Source organism: Camarhynchus parvulus, chromosome 1A, assembly GCF_901933205.1.
Source record: "Camarhynchus parvulus chromosome 1A, STF_HiC, whole genome shotgun sequence".
Taxonomy (NCBI): Eukaryota; Metazoa; Chordata; class Aves; order Passeriformes; family Thraupidae; genus Camarhynchus; species Camarhynchus parvulus.
Genome location: NC_044586.1, coordinates 40,330,150 through 40,341,222, shown reverse-complemented (window position 1 = coordinate 40,341,222; position 11,073 = coordinate 40,330,150).

Here is an 11,073-nt window from a genome sequence, read left to right as displayed (position 1 = left end):
AAACAGCAGGGAGATTTGGGGATAGATGTACTAACAAATCAGCAACAGCTGTGAAAATTACTTCTGATGCATTTTTTGAACCTGATTAAATAAATAATAATCAAGATTAGAGGTAATTTCCTTTTCAAATACCACAAATATCCATGTCTATCTCTGATTCCCACTGAGTCTAAGCAGTGTGGCACAATTCTCTCTGTAGCCACATCATGATAGTTGAGTGGATCTTTCCTCAGTGCATGGGGGGATGGAGTCATCAGGGTTGGTGGTGCTCAGCCGTGCCCCTGTCCCAGCACCTGATGCCTCAAAGATGTCAGGCAAGGTGTGCAGCAGCTGGAGCTGGCAGAAACCATTCACATGCCTGTAGGCAATTTTTTTTCTGCAGAGAAGAGCCAACTAACATCGTTTCTTAACACAGGTTTTTTTGACTCTGCCAGTTCTTTCTACCTATCCCTAACTAGAAAAGCACTGCTTAATTTTCATCAGAAAAGTCTTTCAGCAGAGCGCAAATGTCAGTGTCCAGTCTTCCCACTGAAGGGAGGCATATGCTTACTCAAGACCCTTTCTGTTATGCCTTCAGCTTGGCTGGTTTCACTATTTGTAAAGAAAACTTTGTATTTGCTAGTATTGCTTGAGGTCGTGCAAGAGTTCAAAGAAAAAAAAAAAAATATTTTCTTTTTTTTTTTTCTGATGAAGAACAGGATTAAATTCTTCATCAGAATGTTGGAAACAGTGGACAAAAGAAAGCATAACATTGTGATGTCCACCCTTGCCTCTGGTAGCTAGAACGGGCTTTGTCACACGCTAACATGTGTGGCACGTCTCTGCCACAGAGTCATGCAGTCAGAGTAGCTCCACTTACATTCAAAAAAAGGGCCAATTGTACTTTTGGTTACTTTTCCACCGAAGGCTACCAAATAAAGCTCTTCTTTGTTAATTTGTGGGATCATACTACAAGCTCTGTTACCTCAGGGCCTATGGAGCACCCTGAAGCTCACCAGAGAGTGTTTGCCCAGCCCAGCCCCCTGTTTACCCTTTCTCTGAGGAAGCTAGCTTAACTGCAGTTAAAATTATGATATTTGGTAGATGTTATATTTTTCTCTTCTGGTGCCTTTTGGCTATCTTATGTCTTATAGAGAAAACTGCTGCAGTAACACCTGCCATTGCTGACAGGAGAAATGTCCAGGCACAGCAGATCTGAGGACTGAGGCCATATTTCCCGAACAGAGGAAACAGAAACAATCTTCTGTAGCTATAAGTGTGTATTTCCAGAGTCTTCTAGAGTTTGAAGGGTGTTTCCAGAGCAGAGGTTTTTGGCAGAACCTTGAGCTGGCAGTGGTGGCAGTGCCATCAAAAAAGGCTCAATGATCCTTTGCTCCCCAGGCACAGCCTCCCACAACAGGTTCTATTTTCTGAAGACTATAATGCTCTTTAGGGCACAAAACCTCTCAGCCCATTGCTCAGAGCCCTTGTTTGAACCAAAGAGTAATCAGAGATGGCCTGGTTGTGTGAATTGGAGGTGCTGGCCCAGAGCTTGGTACTTGGGATCCCCCAAAGATGGGGATCACTGCTGGGGAAGTCCAGCATGTTCTGCTGCCTCCCTCTGCCCCAGCTTTTGCTCCCCATGCAGCTGGTGGTCAGCCTCCAGGATCTGAACTTGGGCAACACAGTTCAGGACTGTGGTGCTGCTCTTGTGGCTGCTTATATTGCTGTGTCTGGAGCCTAGGTTGACAAAAAGACTTTACAGCATGACATGAGATTCACTAAACATGCTGGAGGTGTTTTTTACCAAAATAATAAACACTTTTTTTCCTGTATTTTGGCCTTGTTTTCATGGAGCTTGAGGTCGTGTTAAATGTTTCATTAACATTTTCCTGTTTTGTAGTAATTGCTCTCTGACTCATGCTACTTTCCTCTTGACACAAGAGCCTGTATCTGTCCGTGTTTGCTTCTTCCTCAAATACTATCTTCTGAAGGTGAAGGAGAATTTGTTGTAGCTCTGTGTTAAGTTTTCACTCTGTGGTCATTGTCATTGGCACTGATACAGTGTGCAGGGCAAACCAAAGTTTATTTTGCAATTTTGTTGTGGCTGTGTGCTCTACACTAATACACTACAAGTAAAAGTAATCCTGGTGATGATAAACCAGCTGCATTCAAAGTACCTCATCCTACATACCCATGTATACAGAGGTCCAAACCCCACCTTAAAAGGTTAGGAAGCTTTTTGCAGGGATCTTTTCAGAATTATTTGACTCTTGCTATATTTTACCCTTTTAAGTAGCCATTAAAGATTAGGGTTTTCTTAATTTTTTAAAGTGTAAGGCCAAGAGGGACAGTGATATCTCCTGCACCTCAAGCAACCTGAATCCTCACTCAGAGCCCGCAAATCCAAGGTCCTGCATGGTTTCAGCTGGACAGAAACATTCGAATTTTTCAAAACAGAAAAGGTTGGGAAAGGGATGTTTGCTTAAACTGGGGTAAGATAAAGGGAGGCACGAGTACAAGCTACAGCTACTTGAAGGGTAGTTACAAAGATTACAGAGGCAGACTTTTCTCAGTGGGGCCAGGAAGCCCAGACATGGGGCAGAAGCCACCAGAGTGTGGGAGGTTCAGATTGGCCATGAGGAGAATAGCAAATTTGGGACAGGTTGGTGAGGGAGCAGAGGCTGCAGAGCCACTGTCCTTGGAGGCTTTGAGGCTTTACAAGGCAAAGTCGTGTCTGAGATGACCTGGTGCTGGTGTCAGCTGCTCCTTGTGGAGGAGGCTGCAGCAGCTGCTCTCCACAGAGTCTGGGAAACTGCTTAGTGCCACAGACATGGACACAAAGATATTAAAGATGCTCTCAAAAATACTGATGGCAGGAATGCAATTAGGTGAGACATGGCCAGACGTTAGGCAAACAACACTCCATGTGCCAGAAACAAGTTATAAAAAGGACTTACTGAGGAATTCAATAGTCCATTGAGTTCTTAAAGAGATTTCCTCAAGAAAGTAGGCAGGTCTTGGCTTAAGGGTCTTTTTGTCTTCACACGTACATCTGTAAATACATAACTACCCACAAAAGAACTCAAAATGCTCTTTTAAAATATTAGTATTCACAAATTTTGCAAAACAAAACTGAGGATAGTTGGTAAATGTATTAAGTTCTGTGCAGCAGAATAACTGGCATGTTCTGAAAAAGATTGCAACATCCTGTGTTCCCTTTCCAAAAACAGAATTTCTTCTTATCCCCAAGGTTATTTCAGTCTCTCTGGCAATAATGATCTTCACAGGGCAAGAATGAAAAGCTGCATTTGCAATTGGCTACAGTGAACTAAGAGGAAGAGCTAAAGAAGAATATTAAATAACGCTCATGTGATTAATTTTATGAAATAGGATTCCTAATAACAAGCACAAATTTCAGTCATGACTGTAATTTACTATATATTAACTGCTTTTCTACTGTACTTTTTGACTTAGTGTGCTTATAATATTAAGTATGACTACAGACAGCACAGGACTTTGTGACATTGCTACCTCTCCCTGTTGAAATGATTCCTGCCACTGCAGAGTGTATTTATTGCTGCCCAATATTTTTAAGTAAAAAGGAAAACTGGAGGTTCATAACACCTAACAAAAGGCAATTCACTGCAATGACTAAAAATTGAAGCAATTTACCTCAGTGTCTGTATAATCTCAATAGAGGGAGAGAGAAATGTCTCTGAAAGTGATTCAAACCTCCTAGAATGGGCTTATGGTCACTAGCTAGCTTCTTTAATGCACTTCAGATTGCTGCTTAAAGGCTTGCAGTATGAGTCTAGGCTTTGGGAAGGTTATAAGGTATTACTCATAATATTTCAAAGAATTTGCCACACAATTTTTTGTCTGCTTTCTATTTTAATGATGTCAGGAACAGAGGAAAAACATCCACTAGATTTTTACCCCATGTCTTCTGTTGTTCTACATCTTCACCTAAAAAATCACTTCAGTGGTTTCCCCCCTCCACTACTTTCAGAACACATCTGGGAATATCTTGCACTGTCAGGGCAAATATTCCTGGCTTCAAGCATTGCCTAAGCAAAGGCAGGGGCTACCTGAATATTTTCACCACGAGCCTGTGTCTATTGTCTGCTCCAAAAATATCCATGTGTGCTAGAAAAGGCATATTGTCCGTGCTCTACATGGAATGAAGCTGCCCAAACAAAACTGCATGGCAAAAGAATGATGAATTCACTAAAGTAGTAAATTGGTGCTGCTGCATATTACAGAGTATAAAACTATGATTCTATGATTTTTAAAATATAATAGCTGAGTAATATTGAGTTATTATATCCCTTTCTGTACTGATGAGAAGTCTTATTGCAATTTATCCAGTCTCTTCACTCTGCCTTTTGCTAAGGGTAGAGAACTGCATTTTCAGCAGATTACAGAGTGCCTGGGATTTCTCACAGCTGCTGCCATGCTCTGCCCAAATGTGAGCAAGTGGTTTGGGCTCTCAAATGTACCACTGGTGTGACATCTGTGATTTGGGCAGTGAGAGTTGCTGAGGCTCAGGAGCCCTAGGAACATCATATAAGGCTTGGCTTTGGAGCCTCTGCTTATTTAAGATCTGGAGAATGTGAAGAGCCAGAAAGAAAAGGAGTTAAACTTGGCTTAATATTTTGATCTTCATCCTTATTTTAGGAGGCTAATTTTTGCAGCAGCTGCAATGACTTGCCTAAATCCCGAACAATTCCTCAGAACTGGGCCAGCTCAGATCCAACCTGTCAGAACATTTCATCTGAGTGGTTTCTACCTCTGCTGCCGCCTCACTGAGGCCCTTCAGCTGTAAGGAAAGGTTTCCAGCAGGATTACATTCTAGGCTAGCCTGCTTATGGATCCTTCTTCACTGGGCCCCTCTGCCTGTCCCACTGCATGACCAGATGTGTTTACTACAGCTTCTATCTGCAGTTATCTACTGTGAGATAAGCACACTGCCAGTCCCACAGCTCACTGTTCATTATTCAATAGGGAGCACATGGAACATATACCTTCATTTTTGTTCATGTTTAGTGAGCCAGAGGAGCCTATATTTGCTTAGTGGTGTACAGTTCTCAAATGCCTCTGTATGTGCCAGAACGATGTGCTGGGGTGGAAGGCCTGGCCATCATGACTCCTAACCCCATGGTCACAGAGGGAAGGCCTGCAAGACTTCTCATTAAACCATCTGGATTGCATTAGCTGGAGCACAGCCAGCAGGTCAAAGAGCTGAAAGAGATTATTCTCCTCCATCAGGCAATTTTGAGTTTTGCTCCCGCAGGAAGGAGTACAACAAGATGGTGGTGGAGTGCAAGGCATACAGGGTAAGGTTGAAGGAGTTAGCCTGCAGAAAAAAAGGATAAGTAGGGCTATTACTGCCGTCTACAGCAACCTAATGGGAATATGAGAAGAGAGAGACAGGTTCTTCTTGGAAGCAGAGAGGCACAAATGTATATGTTCCATGTGTTCCTTTCTTTATATGTTTTATAAAACATATAAAGAAAGCTACTGATAACTAAGTTTCACCAGTAGTACTACAGTTCTGTTTATAAAAGTAACAAGATGTTAATGCAAACTAGATGCATTTAAAACCAGCCTGAGAAAACAATCAGATTCCTCTTTAATTAGCAGACTTTGTGGGAGATCAGTATTGCTATTTGTGCTGTCTGAACAGTGTATAATTCTTTGCACCACTTAACAACATTTCTCACACCCTGAAAAGAGAGTCAGTTCCTTAGAAGCAGTCACAATGAGATATGACTCTTGAAAGGGTTTATCTTCACACAAGGGTAAAAGCATGCCTTTGGAGACATATGGGTGTTGTCGCCTTACAACAATTTCCCATTTATTAAAATCAATGACAGAGAGGTGAAGCCAATACATTTCTGGCCCAGCAGAGTCCAAGCCCATCACACTCTTCTGGCAGTGAGAGTGGTAAGCTGTACTCCCACAGCACTCCCCAGGGGTCCTGCAGTTCCTCCAGGGAAAAAACTTAATTCTTGGTTCTGCTGCAGACTTTTCCTCCTTATTGAACACACCTCTAAGGCAACATTCACGGAGAGCTTAGGCACCAGAGTGGCAGCCAGTGTGCTAGGCACTGACATTTTCCCCAGGGAGAGAGTCTCATCTGGCATGGCCACTGGGCAGGGCTAAGCAGCTCAGCACCTGGGCAACTCAGGCTCTGTAAAGTCAAAGCTTCTTCACTGTTCAATCTACCCAACCTGTTCAAAAGACACCAAGCACACACCCACTGGTGTGGGATGTGACAGCCTAACAAAGTTTCAGTTCTGCTCTGTTGCACTGAGGGTTCCATGGGCTGGACTTTGAGCATGGGCAGTGCTGGTGCATGTCTTTCAAAACATACCTTTCACATAAACTCACAACAGCTCAGGATCAGGTGCTGCAATGTCGTTGGTGAATTTAATCCATTCTCTGCTCCACAGCCCTCAGAGTGCAAGACTGGGAATGTAGTACATCTCTGTTTCATTTGGACATCATAGGGATAAGTACATTCAAGGCTGAGCAGCAGAGGAGCATGCAAAGTCCTCAGGAAAACTGTCTGCAATTTATTAGCTATTTAGTGATGTAAAAAAGCCACATGAAAAAAAAGACAATGCAAAAAAGATTAAAAACATACTTTATGTGACATATTCTTGTTCGTACAATTTTTTCTTTTGAAACTTCATAGCTAGAAAAACTTTGTCTCTATCAGTTCCACATATTTCTTTTGATAGTATACCACACCCCATGGTAGTGACTTTCTATAATGCTTTATAGTTTGTAAAAAATAATTAAATCACCAGATGACTTAAAACTGTGATTCATGTTATTGTTATTGCTCATTATTATCATTTGTCATATGAGACAATGCCTGGCTATGCACTTTTCCTCTTTTGTAGGAGAAATCTGGCTCAGCTCTGAAGGCTCCAAATTCTGTTTATTATACTAGCTGAAACATGTTTATTACACTGTCATGTTTTTATATCCCTCCTGCTACCTTGTGCAAAACATACTTTTGCGCTGACCAAATTGTGAAAATTCTGCAAGGCTTTGCTCTCTCTGATGGAGCCACTGATCCACCGAGTTTAGCAGCCTCGCGTGGTGGCAGCCTGTATCTGACCCAGCAGTGTCCTCTCCCTCCCAGTACCACACCTAATCCTGAGAGGCCTTTCATGGGATGTGCCTTCATGACTTCCAATCCTAGGATTTCCCAAGTTTTAAGCTCTATTCATTCCTCAAAAAAAGCGAATTAGAAAAAGTACTGCTTGCCTCTATGTTGTTATGGTATAATAGTGTTTGATTGAGAGGTAAAGCCACAGGAGACATGTATGTAATACTAAACATAACAGTGATAAAGCAACAGTAATGACAGCCCTATTTTCTTGTTGCAGCTGCAGTGAGTTTCTGCATCGTTTTGATCAAGAGGTTTTTAAGGCATTTTGGCCAAGGCCCTGAGCTACAGTGACTCCACAACTTGATGGCAGGAAGTCTGTCGAGTGACATTCTGAACACAAATAACAGTCAAAGTCATCTTATGAGAACTCAGTCACTGCTGCTCCCTCCTTGATTTTGTACCACTTCTGAAAGACTAACTAGCTCTACCTCTGGACATCTAGAAATGTGATTGTTTCCTCCCGTTTTCTGCCATTGGATCTAATAAGTTACGTTACCTCCCCGTCAAAAACTTACGTCATTGCTGTGACTCAATAACCACAGGGATATTGCTAGAAACATGCAAAGGGTTCATGGCTGCATGGAAACCTCCCAAACACTTTGCTTGGCTTTGCAATGATGTCAATATTTATTGTCACTGTCACAGACACAGAGAGATTACACAGATACGGCCACGATACTGCGCTTGCAGTTTGTATAGGGTTACATGCAGCACTCTCCCTCTGGCTTTGAATTTAGGAGACATTGCATCAGAACTGGTGCCAATGAGATGAATTTTTCATTCAGTCTGAACACTGCTGGGAGAGGAAGGGAACCAGTGGCTGATTTATCTGGGTTCCTGTTTCTTGCTCCACAGATCCCAGCTGGGTTTGAGCCTCATTGGAGTAAAGCTAATTCTGTAATCCCACAACTCCCTTGAGTCAACAAAAGCAAATGCTGATGCTAAAAGAGGCAGTGCCAACTTCCCACTGACCCAATCAGTGTTTTCACTCTCTTTGCTTTCTCAGTGACTGTAAATAGTCATATATACATATGGGAGGGGAAAAAAAAAAGAGGTTAGTTTTAACCCAGAGTGTTGTCCCATTCCCACTCACTGTGTGGCTGCATGAACATCTGACAGATGGGAGGGAGAGATGCAAATGCCAATAAGCAGGCAGAGTACTGGAAGGTAAGCCAGGACTGCTTATCACAGTTTAAATGGATTTCCTAATTCTGGAACTTGAAAGAAAATTACAGCACTTGTACAGGCAGTATAAGTAGAGTACAGCAGTACACTCATGGCTAAGCAGGAGTGAAGGGAGGGTGTGCAAAAGCAGACATCCCTGATTCATTATCTCTGGATAAGATTAAACAAATTTTCTGACTCAGAAAATGCCATCAGACCTGTTTAAACTAGGCTAAATGTACCTAAAGAACCCCTTTTTTATAAAGTGCTTCACACTATCTATGATGACATCCAAAATCAAGTACTGGTGGTTTCTGACAAAACACAGCCTAGTCAAGATGCTCTTTTAAATCAAAAGCATTGTCTCATCCTTTTTTTGAAATGAAAATAATTTGCCTCATAAAAAGCTTTTCTGTTTCATAAAATTATATTGAGAATAATATTTCTTAATAATGACTCTCATAATGGCATTACATAAAACAATTAAATCAATTAGTTCAATAAAATTCTTCAACTGAACTGCAATATTTTGACATGATGACTGATTGAGTTTACTGCCTTTGCAATTAATGAAAGATTGGTTCCTTTAGCAATTACACTCTGATTAGTCCACAGCAAGAACATTTTCCATTACTCATCTCCCACTGCTATCAAAGGGCCTTTTGCTTTGGGCTTTTAGTTTTGTCTTTAATCCTAAATTAACAGAATTTATCAAAGTCCTCGCTCACTAGAACTCTTGTAGAAAATTTGATTTTGTATTTTACCTGTGCTAAAACTTCCATCAAAATAAGAAAATCCAAGACGTAACTAGACACTAAGGCACAGACACCTAATATTTTATGTTTAATTTAAAATATAGTAATTTTGACTACAATAACAAGTAGTTATTCAATAACAAGTAAAAATTAATGCTAAAAACCTGTGACCAAAAAACCCCCTCTTTATTACAAAACAGCATAAAGAATCTTTTCATAGCCCAAGTAATCAAGCTTCTGTCAAAGTGAGATAATTGTCAATCAAACTTCCAATTCAAGCACAGCTGCTAAAAATCAGAGAAAAGAAGGCAGACACTCCACTGCACTTTGAGCACTAACTCAGAAGTGAGTACAGAGACTTGGCAGTAGCTGAGACCTTGTAATTCTGTACAGTTGTAAAAGCACTCATTAAAAAAAATCTCTAAACTGGGGAGTTTTGTCTTTCTGACATTGAAAACAAATGTATTTACCATGCTGGTTAAAATGGTACTTAATGAGAAAAATCTGTTAGTATATTAGCTTTTTTTTTTTTAACCCCCCAAAGTACTAAAGGTGGCTCTTGACTTCCACTACACAATTAATAGTTCTTTTAGTCAAAACCTATTAGTAAATCTTTTTTTTCTGGCTCAACAGATTGAATGAACATGGCATGGAAGATTGTGAGCCCACTGCAATGAGCAGGCACCATTCCTGCAAAGACTCATCATTCTTTACTCTGCTCTTGCCTGTTGAAAATAATCAGAAATTAAATATACAGGCATTGCTAAAACAAAGCTGAATTATATATTGATTTTGTTACCATTGGTTTCCATTTTTTCCCCTCAAAAGTTAAAAATTGTTTAACATGCTGTTAATTGTTTAACAGCTGAGGCAGGGGAGGTGGAGAGGACAGAGGTAAATGCAGACTCTCAGCACCTCCTTAGAGCCAGCAGCAAAAATTACAGAGAGCAATTCTAAAAGAGCTTCCATTCCTCCAGTTTAGTTGCTTACTCTGCTTGACTCTTTTTAGTAGAGTTTGAAGTAAAACCTGGAAAACAACAATTCTCACAGGAAATCGATGTTCTGCTTATATGTGCTGCATATTCATACACCACTATTGTTCATTATACTATTTTGCAAGTGTGCACAAATATACACTAGTAATTTCATACATCTGAAAACCACAATTCCCAGAGGATGACCATGACCCTAGAAAAAGCCTAGAGAAAACAACCTCTTTACGAGACATACCTTGCAATAGATGTTTGTTTAACTGGAAATCCACAAGAGCAGCTGCCCAGTGCAAGGGTACATATTTGCTTCTGAATCCTTTCTCAAAGACACTATTTAAACATGCTGATGAACTGGGCTGGATTTTTCCCCACCTCCATTCCAGTAAAATAAGGAGACTCAGAAGATAAAATTTGTTTTGTTATTGTAAGTTGTGCTGTGTGGTAAGTGAGAAATTTACTTTCTATAGTCCTATGTAATTATGAAGGTGGGAAAATTATGAAGGTTTACAGATGCAATGTCTGTGTGTACTACTCAGTGATATTTCTATTTGAAAATTAATATATTTCTATTTCTAGAAGTGTTTGTGTATAGAGCTCCTTCTTGTCCATATTTGGCTTGATGTTAAAGATCTGCTACTTTAGCTTCACCACTTTGGCAAGGGGAAACAAGTATTGCTTGTATTGAGACTGTAACTCCAAGCTATACAATGTGTTTCAATATGGTTCTGATTTATGTTAAGCTGTAAATAATTGAGATTTTTAATATGGGTTTTATGATGTGTGCAGCTGGACTAGCTGCCGCCAAGTTTCATGCAGCATCTTGAATAGGAGCAGTGATAATAGAGATTTTTTTCAAATGTCCCAGTTCTGTGCTAAGTTTGATGCTTTCACTTAGAGGAGAAAATTTGTGTTTCCTGAGTCAATCACGCTTCACGCTTTCTTCTTGGACTTCGTTTTAGCCTTTCCTCTACCATTTTCTGGATAAGAATCCCTT